The sequence below is a fragment of the Cynocephalus volans genome, chromosome 1 (genome assembly GCF_027409185.1).
Source record: "Cynocephalus volans isolate mCynVol1 chromosome 1, mCynVol1.pri, whole genome shotgun sequence".
Taxonomy (NCBI): domain Eukaryota; kingdom Metazoa; phylum Chordata; class Mammalia; order Dermoptera; family Cynocephalidae; genus Cynocephalus; species Cynocephalus volans.
Genome location: NC_084460.1, coordinates 119,080,266 through 119,097,007, shown reverse-complemented (window position 1 = coordinate 119,097,007; position 16,742 = coordinate 119,080,266).

Sequence of the window (16,742 nt, the reverse complement as noted above, 5' to 3'; positions counted from 1 at the left end):
TAAACTTTCTGGTGATTTCAGTATGCTGCCAAGGTTGAGAACCATTTATCTAAAATTCACCTTGAGTTTTCTCATCTGCAAAATGGAAAAAAAAACCTTGCTCCCTCCCTTCACTACCTCACAAAGATATTGATGGTAAAGAAGAAAATAACGGGAAAGTGCTTGTGCTAAAGATGAAAAGTGCTATTAAAAGGTAAAGTAGTATTTGTTGTGTTTCAACTGAAACTCTGATCAGGAAAAAACGTGTAATTGAATTTGTTGATTTGGGATACTTGGGAGCACTTTGTTTGGTTCTTTAATGAAGCATGCAGATGTGGAAGCAAGCATTACTGTTACTGTTATTCATACTGTGGTCTTCTGTCATACTCAAGATAGGCTGTTTTCATACCTGGTTTTACATAGGAAAGAGATATTAAGGCTTAAAGTCTGTAATGGTCGATGGCTCATAATTCATTAAAACTTTTCATACAATGAATTCTGTGGTTAATAGGTATCATTTCATAATTGCCATTATTTTTTCAATATTTGACTTTTGAATGTTAAGCCATTTATTTCATCTCCTTCATTAGTATTCATATAAGTTTAGATACAGACTTGATAAAGCATGTAAAGCAAGTAGGTTTTGTCCAATTGAATATTTGAAATCATGGGTCAGTGACTAGACATAGCTGCCATTTAGATGTGATTTGACTGGAGAAAGTTTAAAAAAATAACAGAGCCCTAAACCATATAGAAACTATTATAATTAAATTTTAACTTGTCCTCAAACTATTGTTTATATAAACTGCAGTATTGATTTTATCATTTTAAGAAATGAACAGGTCAAAGAGATAGAAACTTAAGGAGTTTTAAAGAGTTGAAAAGATTACTTTTCATATATCAAGACTACCACAATTGGGACTGTGGGAGACAGGATCACTTTGAAGCCTTTATTAGGAAGAAAAGCCCATACCCAACCCAAATGCTATCCTCATAAAAAATTCCTCAGTTCCTCTAACTGAATGTAATCTCTCTTTCCTTGAAGTTTTTTTAGTTTTATTATCCTTAGCTTTATCTGTAGTTACCTCATGCTGTATTACTTTATACCTTGTATAAAATTATTTATATTTATCGATTATTTATTGGTATCTTATCTCCCCTAAACTAGGACAGAATCTCTGATGGACTCATCTTTGTGCACATATCATCTAAGCTCAATAGACAGGTGCTCACATATTTGCTGCAGGAACAGATAAAGAACTATGTGGGAAGACAAAAGCTTCTCTGAAGTTGCAGACTATAGTAGCAAAAGACAGATGAGAAAGTAATTCTTTCTGTGTCCTAGTCCAAGTGAAGCAGGTTGGAAGGGGATGCAGATCTGAGGCTGGTAAGGAAGAAATAAATACTGTGAATGCATTTTAGCCATTCCCCTTAATAAATATTGGTAAACTCTGATTTTTAGTTCTTGGTGTAGATTTCATATTTGTTTAGAATTAAAATTAGAATTCTGTTTCTTATTTTTTTGGAATTCTGTTGTTTTGCCTTAGTTTCTTAATAAAAAGTTAAAACAAACATTAACCACCTGTGATTACTTACATTAAAAATTTTTTTTTACACATTGCTCAGAAGGAGAAACTGGGTGCCTTAGTAGCCAAAGGTAGTGATGGAATCTACCTATAAATTCCATGGTTTTTAATAATAGAATCCACATTTCCCATGTTCAGAATGGAACATGGACAGGGTGTTGCTTTGCCCTGCATGTATTTGTCACCCCTCTTCCCCTGGGTGATGGAGCCACAAAGGATTACTCAAAACCCATCTCTTCTAGGCAGTGTGAACCCCTGAGGAGGTTAACTTCCCTGGAACCCTCAAGCAAGAGGTATCCCTTCCTTGCAAAATTAACCCCAAATTGGGGTTCTCTTCCTGCATTTATTTTCCAGACCAGAAAGTTACAGGAAGAGAACATAGGTGGGGTTATAGTTTAACAATATAGGCTGGTAACTTTCAGTGAAACAAGTCAGATGACATTCCATTAGACAATTAAGTGATCCACCAGCCAAAGCTTGATCTTAGCAAACATTCCTTCTCAACCCTGCAATTTTCCAGTATCTTTACATATCAATAAGTAACTAGTCTGTCTTTGAGCCAGCAACCTTGCTGTGTTAGAATTCTTTATCTTACACCAGAGACTTACAGCCTGAGGAAAATTTCCTGTCCTTTGCAAGGTCAATATTTGAAACTGCAAGGCTTTGGAAAACCAGGCCCTGTGAAGTATATTTGCTTTAAGAATCCTCTACACAGGGAACAGTAATTCACTAGGATCCTGGTCCCCTATTGCCTCTACTCCCAGCTGGCAGTTGTCAGATAAGGCAGTTGTTTGCCAAGAGTTACAGGATGCAGGCATGCTCAACTGAACTGGCTGAACAGATGTCTCCTGTAATCCAAAAGCTTAAAAGAGAACCAATCAGTTGATCATGTTGCTAAAAATTGTGTAATATATTACTATGCAAGGGGCTGGCCGATTAGCTCAGTTGGTTAGAGTACAGCCTTATAGCCCCAAGGTCACGGGTTCAGATCCCCAATGCTGGCCAGCTGCCAAAAATTTTTAAAAATATATTAATATGTTAAAATTTATACAAAGGGTTTTAATTTTCTAAAAGAAAAGTAGGTGTAAAATTTCTGTATTTATCTTTTTGTTTAATGGAAGAAGACACTACAGACAGCTTTACCAGTCTGTTGTCCTAATTCCTTTTTTGGATCCTCCGAACTATTTGCTTTTTATTTAATGTATTCATTAGAGTATTGAGAGCAGCATGTACTCTAGTCTTCAGAATATAGTTTGTCGAAAGAAGTAGTCCCTTAGGATTTAAGATTGTCATAATTCATCTTTTGTATATAGGATTTTGTGATGAGTTTTTTTACTGAAGAAGTAAGAATCGTTTAGGTCATGCTGTTGACAGTGTTTAATTTCTGTTTCTTTTAAAAGAGGAAAACATACTCATTAAGAAAAAGATTAGGGAAGTCAAGTCCTGTGTATACTTAGTAAGTATAGAATACTGTCTATACTTCTAAGTCATATTGTATTTCTGCTCCCTTCTTTATAAATAAAATGGAGGGTGAAATTGAGTAGTGGGAATGGTTTTGAGGTCCTATCTCCCTGGAGAAAGGCTCCCTGAAGTAATTTATTAAAATACTCATGTCCCAAGTTAGATTAATTGGAGGCATATTATAATGGGAATAGGCCAGATATCTTTGTTTATTTAAATTTAGCTAACTTGTTCACTTTTCCCCGCCAGTGTTTAAAGGGTATTTCATTCATTTGTAACCCTTTGTTGCTTACCTTCACCTTTGGAGGAAAGGTGGCATAAAGTTGGAATGAGTATGGTCAATGACATTTCTCACCCTTCAATAGGCTAAAGAGTGGTATAGCTTATTACCAAATTGCCCAGAGAAAAAGAGGATGTGGACAGATGGCTACTTGCTGAAAGATATATTGGTAGCAGAGACTGACTGCCTTGAGTTTTTGGAAGCAGCCAAATGCAATCCACTCTTCCAAGCACAAGTGACCATAAGTGCCTATGGAGTCATGTGGAACTGATAGTGACTCCCTAGGCCACTCTGGGTTTTATATGGCCATAATTGAGCCATAGCTTCCACTTGATAATTTACAAAGAATGGAAAAAAGCAGAAAAGATAATTCATTAAATATTTTCTAGCACAAATTACGTACCAGGCTCTTGCTAGGTACTGGGGATGTAGAGATGAGAAAAAACAAAAACAAAAAACATGGTCTGTTCTGAAGTTGCTCGCAAGTAAGTATGAGAGCAAATGGAGAAACAGAGTACCCTGAAACAGTGGAATAATTGCTTTAATAGAATTACACATGAGGTCCAATGTGGCATGAGAGGATATTTAACTTAACCTTGGGTGATATTTAAGCTGAGTTTTAGAAGATGAGTAGGAGTTAATGAAGATAGACCCACTATTCTAGGCAGATGGAACGGTATATGCTATGACACACAGGCATAAGTAGATCTAGTGTGCCTGGAAACAAGTGCCTCTTTTTAATTTTTTGAGGAGCTCAGTAATTTTCTGTCGTTTTGGTTTTAAGGCAAGACCACTGGATTAGTACTTCAGGAGTCACAGGTTCTAAGTCCTGGCTAGATATGATCCATGAACAGATTTCTTCCTGGGGCTGTTTCCTTATCTGATAAAATGAGGTTGACCTAGCTCAGTGGTTCTCATTTTGGGATGCCCACTATAATCACCTGGGAAGCTTTTTTTTTAAAATCAGCTTTATTGAGATAAAATTGACATACAGTAAGCTACACAATATATAAGGTATACAATTTGATAAATTTTGACATATGTATACATCCATCACTATCAAGATAATATATACCTGGGAAACTTTTAAAAGATAAGATGCCCAAGCAAATTAAATTCTGTGGGGTAGAGGGATGGACTCAGGCATCAGTATCAGTGTGTATGTTTGTGTGTGTCTGTGTGTGTGTTTGTGTGTGTGTGTGTGTGTGTGTATTGCTATATATACACATGCAAAGGTACTTCAAAAAATTTATGGAAAGATTCATATTATCTTTTTTTTTTTTTTTGGTGGCCGGCCCATACCAGGATCTTGGTGTTATCCACTGTGACCTTAATTATCATCCTATGACATTGTTATCAACACCTTGACCTTGGTGTTATCAACACCATGCTCTACCAACTGAGCAAACCGGCCAGCCCATATTATCTTTTAATTTAATTTTTCCATGAACTTTTTGAGGTACCCTGTTTCATATACGTTTAAGTTTCCAGGTAATTCTCCCCTAAACTAAGAGGTCACCATTTAAGACTAACATTTGAGGAGGCTAAAAGTGGAGGCAAAATCTGTTTTATGACCAGAAAACTTATATGAGAAAAAAGAGCTCTACCCCTCAACCCAGGGCAAGTCAATGGCAGAGCCAGAATGAGTACCCAAGCCATCTAATCTCTCTTCTGTTGGTTTTTCTATGGCCTTCAGTGAGCTAAATTTATGCCGTCATTTAGAAGAGGTCAGTGTCCTTATAAGATTATTTCAGGGATCAGTGGATTTGGTCCTTCCTGAGTCAGGGTAGCAGTGAAATTTGGGTGCCATACCAAAGCTGAGAAGCTGCACCTGTAGTTTGTCACATCTTAGAATTGAACTTTTTACCTCTTTGACAAAAGGAAATATAATTATTAAAAAATTGCTGCAGGGAAGAAAGTTTGAAACCTAGTTTAGGGTTGAATCGTCACCCTAAAATTCATATGTTGAAGTCCTAACCTCTGGTATCTCAGAATGGAACATTACTTGGAAATAGGGTCGTTGCAGATGTAATTAGTTAAAGTGAGGTCATTATGAGATAAGGTGGGCCCCTAAGCCAATATGACTGATGTCCTTATAAAAATGACAGATTTAGGCACAGACATGCACTCAGGGAGAATGCCATGTGAAAGTGAAGGCAGAGATTGGTGTGACACAGCAGAAGCCAAGGAATGCCAAAGCCTGCCAGCAAACCACCAGAAGCTAGGGGAGAGGCCTGGAACATATTCTTCCTCACAGCCCTCAGGAGGAACCAACCTGTTGACACCTTGATCTGAGACTTCCAGCTTCCAAAATAGTGAGACAATAAATTGTTGTTGTTTAAGCCACCCAGTTTATGGTACTTTGTTGTGGCAGCCCTAGGAAATAAACACACCTGCTATGTTTTCTCCTTACTATTTCCGCTATTTTTATCAGGATGCAACTTTGATGCTCTGTTTGGTTGTTCACTGGAACAAGGGGTAAAGGCCAGGAGCAATTTTAGGGATGTTACAGATTTGTTAGAAGGTCTTTTATCAGGTTGCATTTGTAACCCAGTGTTTGTAAAATATGTAGTGTAGTGTTAAGGGCATGGATTCTGGAGACAAGACTTCCAGAATTCAAACCCCAGTTCTACCACGTTTTAGCTCTGTGGCTTTGGGCAGGACGTTTCATCTCTCTGTGCCTCAGTTCCCTTATCCATAAAATGGGTGGTGGTGGTGGTGGATAGTGCTACCTACTATAAAGGTAATATGAACATTAAATGTTGAGTAATATGGACATTAAATGTTGAGCAATATGAGCACACTGAGCTGCTTAGAACAGTGTCAAGAAAATAGTTTTTGAGATCAGACGAGGCATGTTCTGGATTGTATGGTCATAGATGAGTGTCAGGAACATAGTAAGCATTCACTGAATTTCTCATTATCATTACTAAACTGTTCTATTATAGGTAAATATCATTAGGAACCAATCAAGAGAAAAAAGCATTTTAGTTAAATTTTTTTTGGTGAAATACAAAATGTTCAACTCATCTGGTCTTAAAATTAAGAATAAAAAACATTAAAAAAATATTCAAAGCAACAGAACTTGAGGAAGTTTAAGCAAAAGGAATTTATTATAGAGATACAGGGGTAGCTCAAAGAGGTCAATGGCAGGAATGTAGTTGGACTTTATGAAGGACTTGGACAAAGCAATGGAAAGCCATCAGGAGCTTGGGAGTACCACCTCTTCCTCGTCCCTGAGATGTCTCTTCATTCTTTCCCTAAACTTTCTCTTCTACACAGTCCATGTTGTGGAAAATGGCCATGTATATCTCTCTCCACCATTCAAGAGATCACCTCAGGGTCCCAGGATAGGGACTCCAATTCCCACTATTACTCCAATCAGCTGTGGTCATGGGATGGGGAGTAAGTTAACACAGTACCTAGGAGGCCACTAGGCTTTCAGCCCTGTGACCCTATGTCTGGGGGATGAGGAGAGGGTGGGTAGATGGGAGGCCATAAAGAAGAGAGAATGGGTCCTGCACAAATATATTAACAAACATGCTTTTTTTCCCTCAAAGTTTGGCCACATAAAAATAGCACATTTAGGGAATCCAAAAGAAAAAAGACAAAAGATGCTGAAAGGAGTGAGGAGAAAAAGATATAGAGGGGAAGAGCAAGGCAACCCTATAAGTGCTGGAGACTCACAGAAAGACAGCTGCCCAGAAGGAGAGGTATTGCGTCTCAATGCCCGATTCAGAATGGTGCATTGCCAAGGCTCTGCCGTGAGGCAACAGACACTGCCTGGGCTGCAGGAGCTGTGCCTTAGCAGGAGCTGATTTGCTAAATCAAGGGCAGGAATGAAAAGCTCATGTTTTTTGGATCTTGAAAAAAGTATTCCTCTTACTTCACACTTCTGTTCTCTGCTTTAAGAGAGAAACTAAAGAGTGGTGAGGTTTGAAACTCGAAGGAAGCCTGCTCAATGATCTGCTTTTTGCTTGGCTGATCTTGAATCATCTGCACCCAGCTGCTCACTGGCTGCTCATTTTGAGCATAATAAGGAGGATAATTGCATTGTTAATAAGTTACTCCCTCGCTTGTGGGTATTATGCTCACATCTTTCACTGGACTCCTTTCCTGGAGACACCCCAGGGCTTAATTTTGGTTGCTTTTAGGGAACAAAAGTGAATCAGGGGTCACAGCCTGGAGGGGAGATTGGTGATAAGGTCAAATAAAGCTTTATTTTATTTATTTTTTGGCAGCTTGTGGGTACTGGGATTCACACCCCTGACCTTGGTGTTATTAGCAACATGCTCTAAACAACTGAGCTAACTGGCCAGCCCTCAAATGAAATATTTTAGTGAAAGGATGACGAAGGAATTATATATTCAAATTCTCTACTGTGTCAACCAAATGAAATGTTCTGCTTCTCAAGGAATGAAACTTAGAGCTATACATTTTGAAGTAGAAAAGAAGCTCTTGTAGGAAGATGGAGCTAGGCATTGGCCCAGAGGGGGCTTAAGAGGACCTACTGTACCCCCAGTCCTCCTCTCCCTGCACAAGCCTGTATGTGTCCCCTGATTTCATGACCAGTTGTGGCCTGCCACCCTTACACCCAAGTCTCTGACTTAGGAACCCCCATGGGAGTTAAAAGTTTCTTCCCTGCAGCTGTGCTGCCCATGAGGAAACACAGGATATGGTAAAGGACAAGGGTATTATAAGGCCTTGTCTTCTGTGCTCTGTCTTTCAGGGCCTTATCAGAGATGGCTGGTAGAAAATTTATGGTGTAGGTCTTATCTCTTTTTCCATCAGAATCATGACTAGCAGCAAAAAAAAAAAAAAAAAAAAAATACTCAGCGCTTCTAATCTAATCAATCAATATAGAGCTCAGATTTCTCACTTTGATTATTCATTTATCTTCCCAGCATCCATTGAGCATCCCCTCCATGACATATACAGTGCTGGTAGTGTTAGGACTGGGCCCCTGCACTCCAGGTCTTCAGAGATGTTGTGCTTAATATTTCTGGCCACCTACTATGGGCTTTACCTACATTATCTCATTTATTTCTCACAACATCTCAACGGTCTTTACGTTCTGCAAGAGAGAAAACAGGCTCACAGAGGAGATGTGACTTGTTAAAGTCATTCAGCTTTAAGTTTCAGAATCTGCACTTGAATCCATATCTCTGACTCAATAGCTTGGTCACTTTTCACTCAAGGGGGAGGCAGACACGTCAATGGATAAATATCCTATATCAAGATAAATGCTCTTGAAGAGGTAAGTGTGACTAGTAGTGAAGTGGCTGACTTGCCTGGGGTTGTTTTATTCACCAGGACTGGGGAGACAAGTGGGAACCATACATTTTCCCTGTCTTCAAGGCACATTCCGTGTCTGGGCTGGCTCCTCTCTGCTTCTCTTCTCACTTCTGTGAACTGTTCCCTCAGCCTGCCTATTCACTATAGAACCCCTGACCTGTGTCTGGGTTGCCAGGCAAAATATAGGATGCCCATTGAAATTTCAGATAAGTGAATAATTTTTTAGTATAAGTATGACCCTGATGTTGTATGAGATATAATGATGCTAAAGATTCATTCATTGTTTATCTGAAATTCAAATTTCATTGGGCACCCTGTATTTTTTTCAACTTTGTTATTGTGGCAAAATACACATTACAAAATTTACCCTTTCAACCATTTTTGTTTTGTTGGGTTTTGTTTGTTTGTTTGTTTTGATGGCTGACCAGTATGGGGATCTGAACCCTTGACCTTGGTGTTACCAACACCGCACTCTAACCAACTGAGCTAACCAGCCAGCCCCATCTTAACCATTTTTAAAATGCACAGTTCGGTGGTATTAAATACATTCGTAAAGTGTGCAATTATCCTCTAAATACCTCATATAAGTAAAATCATACAGTATTTGCTTTTTGTGACTAGCTTATTTCACTTAACATAAAGTCTTCATGATTCATCCATGTGGTAGCATGTGTCAGAATTTCTTTCCTTTTTAAGACTGAATAATATTCCATTGTATGTATATACCACATTTTGCTGATTCATTCACCCATTGATGGACACTTGGGTTGCTTCCGCATTTTAGTTGTGAATAATACTGCTATGAACATGGGTGTACAAATATCTCTTTGAAACTCTATTTTCAATTCTTTTGGGTATACCCAGAGGTAGAATTATTGGATCATATGGTATAGTTCTATGTTTAATTTTTTGAGGAACCACCATGCTGTTTTCCATGGTGGCTGCACAATTTGGCACTCCCACCAACAGTGCACAAGTGTCCCAATTCCTCCACATCCTTGCTAACACTTGTTATTTTCTGTTTTTTGTTTGTTTGTTTGTTTGTTTGTTTTTGATAGTAACCATCCTAATGTGTATGAGGCATCTTATATTTTTATTTGCTAAATGTAGAAGCCCTAAAACCCAGCCAGAGACCTCTTGCTTTGTCCTGATAGTCAACAGCCTTCCCCTTCTAAACCCTTGGCTTTTCTGTGTAGCATCCTGACTCTGGGCTCCTGGTCCCCTCCAATCCACTGCTCATTTGCTGCTGCACATTGCTGCATATGCTCCAGCAGAAGAGCTGAGTCTGCTGCTGCTGCAGAAAAAGCTTTCATCATATTTTCTTGCTTTGTTTCCTCTGAGAGCACCTCCCCGGCACCACACTGGCAGGTTGGCACTGCAGGCTGAGCCCGAAGGTAAAAATTGGCAGAACTTTGTCTAAAGGAAATGGCCCAAGAGGAGAAAATGTTGAAACAGCAGAAGTCTGTGGCCTAAACTCAAAGCACAGGCTGTTATAGATATCCTACACTTTGTGGGCTGGAAGAAGAAGACATTTTTATATTTGACCCTTTCTCAGTTGAGGTTCCAGGTCCTCTTTCTCCTCTCCCTTTTTGAGATACCTTCTAAGTACCTGCCATGAGTTCCACACTGTCAGGAAGGCAAAGACAACTAAAACATTTCCCTCAAGGATTTCTTGGCCCAGCAAGGAAGCCAAGGCCTGTCTACATAGTAGTAACATGTGGTAGAAAATGATAATGCCCAAGGGAAGTGCAGAAGAAATGCTATGTGAGGGCATTTTGGGGTGAGGGAGGGGTTCAATCCAAGTAATTTCGTGGAGGAGGTGTCATTTGAGCAGAAACTCAAAGAATAAACAGCATATAAACATGTATCAATTTGCCAAATAAATTTGTTAACACAAATTTATTAATAGCAACTTATCAATTTTGCTTACTGAAACTTTACTTCTTTCAACAATTTGCAGAATTTATAGCAATTTATTTTTCAGTAGTGCTTCCAGATATTCAGTTTATCTATTTTTCAAATTTCAGGTGATATTCATGTCCCAAATGTCAAAAATGTTATAAGGTTGATTTCTCTCTTCCACCCAATTTTATTTATTTATTATTTTGGCCTCTGGCTGGTTTGGGGATCTGAACCCTTGAATCTGGTCTTATAACACTGCGTTCTAACCAACTGAGTGAACCGCCCAGCCCCCATCCAAGTTTTAGTCCGTTTTGCTGCGTCCTTGGGATTCTGTGATTCCAGTGGCTTGGTTCCCACAGGTATCCTCTGCAGACACATACTTGAAGTTTTCTCTGTCATGCTACGTCAGTGACTGTTCTTTTTGAATTCCGACATCTTTGAAATAAGCAGAAGAGTAAAGAGAACACCCATCTGCCTACTGTTCAGCTTTAACGAATCTTGACATTTTGCCATATTAGCTTTAGATAATTTTTCTCTCAGTAACAAAATTACAGATACAAAGCCTCTAATATACACTTGCCTGTGACATTTTTTTTTTTTTTTTTTTTTTTTTTTTTTTTTTTTTTTACTGTGAGGTTCAGGACTCCAGAACCTTACCTTGCCTGTGATTTGATTCCCTTTCTTTTCCTTCCTAACCAGAATCTGGCACTGGTCATACTGTGTTTGTTTTTATGCTTTTCTACATATGCATGATTCCATGAATAAGCTTTAGCATTGTTTTGCTATTTCCAAACTGTGTATATATAAAATGTGTGTGTGCTTGTGTGCCATAATACTGTTTATGTTCTTCTGTAATATGTAATTATGTTCTTGTGATTTATCCATACTTACACAGAGCTGTTAATTTATTTTTAATTGTTGTACAGTATTCCATTTTACTGTTAACAATCTATATTCTTCTGTTAATGACCATTTAGGTTGGTTCCAGTTTTTTATTATTACAAACAAAGCTGGAATGAATTCTCTACATATATGCTGTAGTCTCTAGAATATATTACTAGAAGTGGCATTCTTGGGTTTTAGGTTATGCTTATCCTCACTTTTGTTAGGTATTGCCTAATTGTTCATCAAAATATTTGGAACAATTTACTCCCACCAGCCATATTTCTGTAAATCAAGCAAGGGACAAAGCAAGGCAAGAGCAAAAACCACAGATAATACATGGTACAGGCATGTTTCAACCTGCAAGTATAAGAAGATGCATGTGGTGCTCCAGATTCTCACCATTTCATGGGTAAGAGTGCTTAGGCTAGGCGCAGCTCTATGTAATATGAGTCCTGTACAAGGAGAGGGACTATGAATTCCTTGTTGCCTCACATATATATAAAGAAGTTTGGAGGGATCAGAGATCATCTGACCAAGCTGGCTTTGTGATTAAAGTTTCAGCCTTCCCGGCATGAGATATATGTTAGAAACAACCCAATAATCCAGAGAGTTTATGCATTAGGGGTTTTGCAGCTTTCCCGAAGAGCCAGCATGTTGCTAGGCTACCTGAAAGCGACAAGGGTCATTCAGCTGACAAACTTGTTTTTCTCTCTACGTTACATCTCTGGTCCTGGGAGCTTATTAAACAGGACTTCCAACCTAGGGCATATTAGTTGACAACATTGTGACAAGTTTGCATCATGGGCTATAAAAGGCATAAAGGGTATTGTGGGGCTTCTTGCCCATATCTGTAATACAACGGGAGATATTGTGTTTTTAAAAATTTTAGTATAGGCCTTTAATCTATCTAGAATTTATTTTTGTTATGGAGAAAGTAGGAATTTCATTATCTAAAAAATATGGTTAACACATTATCCAGGTCCTATTTATTGAATAGTTTATGTTTTTCTCCATTGATATGCAGAGCCTCCTCTGTCACTTATCAAGTTTTCGTGGGCCAGTTTCTGGGCTCTCTGTTCTATTCCTTTGGTGTGTTTGCCTACACATAGGATAATACCATACACTCTTAGTTGTTCTCACTTCACAATCAATCCTCATATTTGAAAGAGCAGGTCTCTCAACCTTGTGATTTTAAAAATTGTTTTGATTATTCTTGGCTCTTTGCTCTTCTATAAGAAATTTAAATCTACCTTGTCAATTTCCTGACAATTCTCTTGGCATTTTTATTGAAAATGGAAAACACAAATCAATATACATCTTGATGGGCCGAGCCCGTGGCGCACTTGGTAGAGTGCTGCGCTGGCAGCGCGGCGACGCTCCCGCCGCGGGTTCGGATCCTATATAGGACTGACGGGTGCACTCACTGGCTGAGTGCCGGTCACGAAAAAGCGACAAAAAAATATATGTATATATACATCTTGAATTAATAGATTTGGGAGAATTGATATCTTCATGATGAAGTGCATTCTTACCCGTGATCATAAGATACAATCTTATTTTATCTCACCATCTTTTGTATCCTTCAATATTGTCTTTGAGGGTCCAATAAATGTCCCCACTTGGCTTTGAAACAAGGTAGAAATAAAGGAGTAGTACCTAGGGGACCAAAATATTACCTTTATTGCGGATAAAGACCACGTTAGAGGATGTAGCTTTAGGTCTGATAGCCAAGTGTTTGGCAGATCAAACCAATAAATATTATACAAACAATCTAATGTATATATCTATAAATAGGACATTGCTGGCAGTTTGTTCCCCAAAATGAAAAGCAGAACTGAGCTTAGCATGCCCGTATTATTCTTCCTAAATGTACTCATATTTAACATCACTCTATCCTGCAAGGAGCAGAATGAATAGGAGTGAGACTATTACACCAATACAGCTCCCTTCAAATAGGCGGAAATCCTAGGACTAGGAAAGAAGTATGCTTTCTTTACAGGTATCTGAGTTATTTGTATGATTTTTTAAATCGAGGATGGAATTTGTTTCCTGTTACATTCTCTCATTGGTTCTTATGGGTATATAGGAATTCTATTAATATATCCTTCTCGACTTCATTTTCAGCAACCTTGGAACACTTTATGAGGGAGGTACTATTATTGTCCCTATTTTAGATGAGGAAATTGAGACAGTGGAGAGGTTAAGTAACTTGCTCAAGGCCACAGATCTAGAAAGTGGTGGGGGCCTGGCTCTGGTCTACATAGCCTGACTCCAGTCATTGCTCTAAATCCCCACCCAGACTTCTCTTTCACACCAATGTATGACATCCATCATACAGATTACCCATCATTCATTTACCCAGTCCCTACTGATGGACATTTAGTTTATGCCCAATCTTTTCTTATCACAGATACAGAGTCCAGAGTGCTAACCATTACACCATGGAACCGCCACTCATCACAGATACAGTGCAGTGAATAACCTTGTACATATGTCATTTCACACGCAGGTAGGATACCTTTGTAGCATAACAAGTTGTCCTAGATTCATCTCACACTTCTTCGACCCCCGATCTGGAATCAATTGTTTTACCAAAGGAGCCCTGTTGTCTTTTATTGGGGAGTGCTATTTAGAAACCAAGATCTGGGCATCTGCTATATATCTTTTAGTGAGACTCTCTTAACCTGTGAATATTTTGAAAATGTCTTCATTTTGCCCTCACTCTTGAATAATAGTTTGGCTGTGAACCTTCAAAGTTTAACAGTTTCTTTAGCACTTTGAAGATATTACTCCGTTATCTTCTGGCATAGATGGCTTGTAATAAGAAAGCCTGTTGTCAGTCTAGCTGTCACTTCTCTGTAGTTAGTCTTTTTTCTTTGATAGTTAAGATGTTCTCTTTATCCTATTGTTCCACAATTTCACTTAAATGTGACAAGGTATGGTTTATTTGTGTTTATCCTGCTTGGAACTGAGTGTATACTTTTTATATGAGGACTCGTGTTTTTCTTCAATTGTAGAAAAATTTCAAGTGTTCTTTTTTTTACAGATTTATTAAGATATGATTCACATATCATAAAATTTCCCAAAGTATACAATTCAGTGGTTCTTAGTATATTCACAAAACTGTATGTATTAGTCTGTTTTGGTTGCTTATAACAAAATACCTGAAACTGGGTGATTTACAAAGAAAACAAAATTTATTGCTTACAGTTTCTGAGGCTGAGAAGTCCAAAGTCCATCTGGTGGTGGTGACAGTGACCCAGGGGTCTCATGTTGCAAGATGGTAGAAGCAGAGAGAGCAGAGAGAGAGAGCAAGAGAGACAGACTCTCCTCTTTTAAAGCTCCAGAACACGCCCCTGACCACCATTTCTTTTTTTTTTTTTTTTTCCTCCCCTCTTCAGTCCTTTATTTTACAGGAAGGTAATATCATGGCTTTTGGTTATGACATTATTAACCCACCATTGGTAGAATGTGTAATAGAGTGGTGATTGATTCTGTTGAGACAACTAACAATTATATTTTCTTATTCAGCCTCTCTCTGCAATCATCTGTGACATTTGTTTATGGTGTTCAGTGCTTCCTACAGTCTTGCTATAGTCACGTATCTTTTTGTATAAAGCTGACTCTATACTGGAATGGAACTTTGGAATAGTAACCTTATTATTATCCTGTCACTGATCTTAGAAGTAGGGACAGATTCTACAGCAAAAAAAGTGAAACACAATTCTGTAGAAATAAAGTTTTATACATAGCAATAATGTTAAAATGTTTTCCTTATACATTCACTAGCATTTTGGGAGTTAATCCACCATGATTGTAGAGCAAGAATATGAATCACATAGGAAAGAGAAAAACCTAGTAGATTCCAAGAATTTAAAAATCACTGTCAACATTATAGCAGTTAAAATGTTACACAACTATTCTGATGTCTTTTAGTAATTAATACCATCACATTTCTGGGAGAAATTTTTTTTTTCTATTTTTAGCATCATTGTGCTTTTAGTCTTTCATCATTATTATTATTATTTTTTAGTTCTGAGGATTTTCTTTTTTTTTTTTTCTTTCTTTTTTTTTTTAACTTTTATTTTGTCGATATACATTGTGGTTGATTATTGTTGCCCCTTACCAAAACCTCCCTCCCTCCTCCCTCTCCTCCCTCCCTCCCAACAATGTCCTTTCTGTTTGCTTGTCATATCAACTTCAAGTAATTGTAGATGTTATATCTTCTCCCCCCCCCGTTTTTTTCTTGTGTGTGTGTGTGTGTGTGTGTGTGTGTGTGTGTGTGTGTGTGTGTGTGTGAATTTATATATTAATGTTTAGCTCCCACCAATAAGTGAGAACATGTGGTATTTCTCTTTCTGTGCCTGACTCGTTTCACTTAATATAATTCTCTCAAGGTCCATCCATGTTGTTGCAAATGGCAGTATTTCATTCGTTTTTATAGCTGAGTAGTATTCCATTGTGTAGATGTACCACATTTTCCGTATCCACTCATCTGATGATGGACATTTGGGCTGGTTCCAACTCTTGGCTATTGTAAAGAGTGCTGTGATGAACATTGGGGAACAGGTATACCTTCGACTTGATGATTTCCATTCCTCTGGGTATATTCCCAGCAGTGGGATAGCTGGGTCATATGGCAGATCTATCTGCAATTGTTTGAGGAACCTCCATACCATTTTCCATAGAGGCTGCACCATTTTGCAGTCCCACCAACAATGTATGAGAGTTCCTTTTCCTCCGCAACCTCGCCAGCATTTATCGTTCAGAGTCTTTTGGATATTAGCCATCCTAACTGGGGTTAGATGGTATCTGTGTGGTTTTGATTTGCATTTCCCCGATGCTGAGTGATGTTGAGCATTTTTTCATATGTCTGTTGGCCATTTGTATATCTTCCTTAGAGAAATGCCTACTTAGCTCTTTTGCCCATTTTTTAATTGGGTTGCTTGTTTTTTTCTTGTAAAGTTGTTTGAGTTCCTTATATATTCTGGGTATTAATCCTTTGTCAGATGTATATTTTGCAAATATTTTCTCCCACTCTGTTGGTTGTCTTTTAACTCTGTTAATTGTTTCTTTTGCTGTGCAGAAGCTCTTTAGTTTGATATAATCCCATTTGTTCATTTTTCCTTTGGTTGCCCGTGCTTTTGGGGTCGTATTCATGAAGTCTGTGTCCAGTCCTATTTCCTGAAGTGTTTCCCTATGTTTTCTTTAAGAAATTTTATTGTTTCAGGGTGTATATTTAAATCCTTAATCCATTTTGAGTTGATTTTAGTATATGGTGAGAGGTATGGGTCTAGTTTCATTCTCCGGCATATGGATATCCAGTTATCCCAGCACCATTTGCTGAAGAGGCA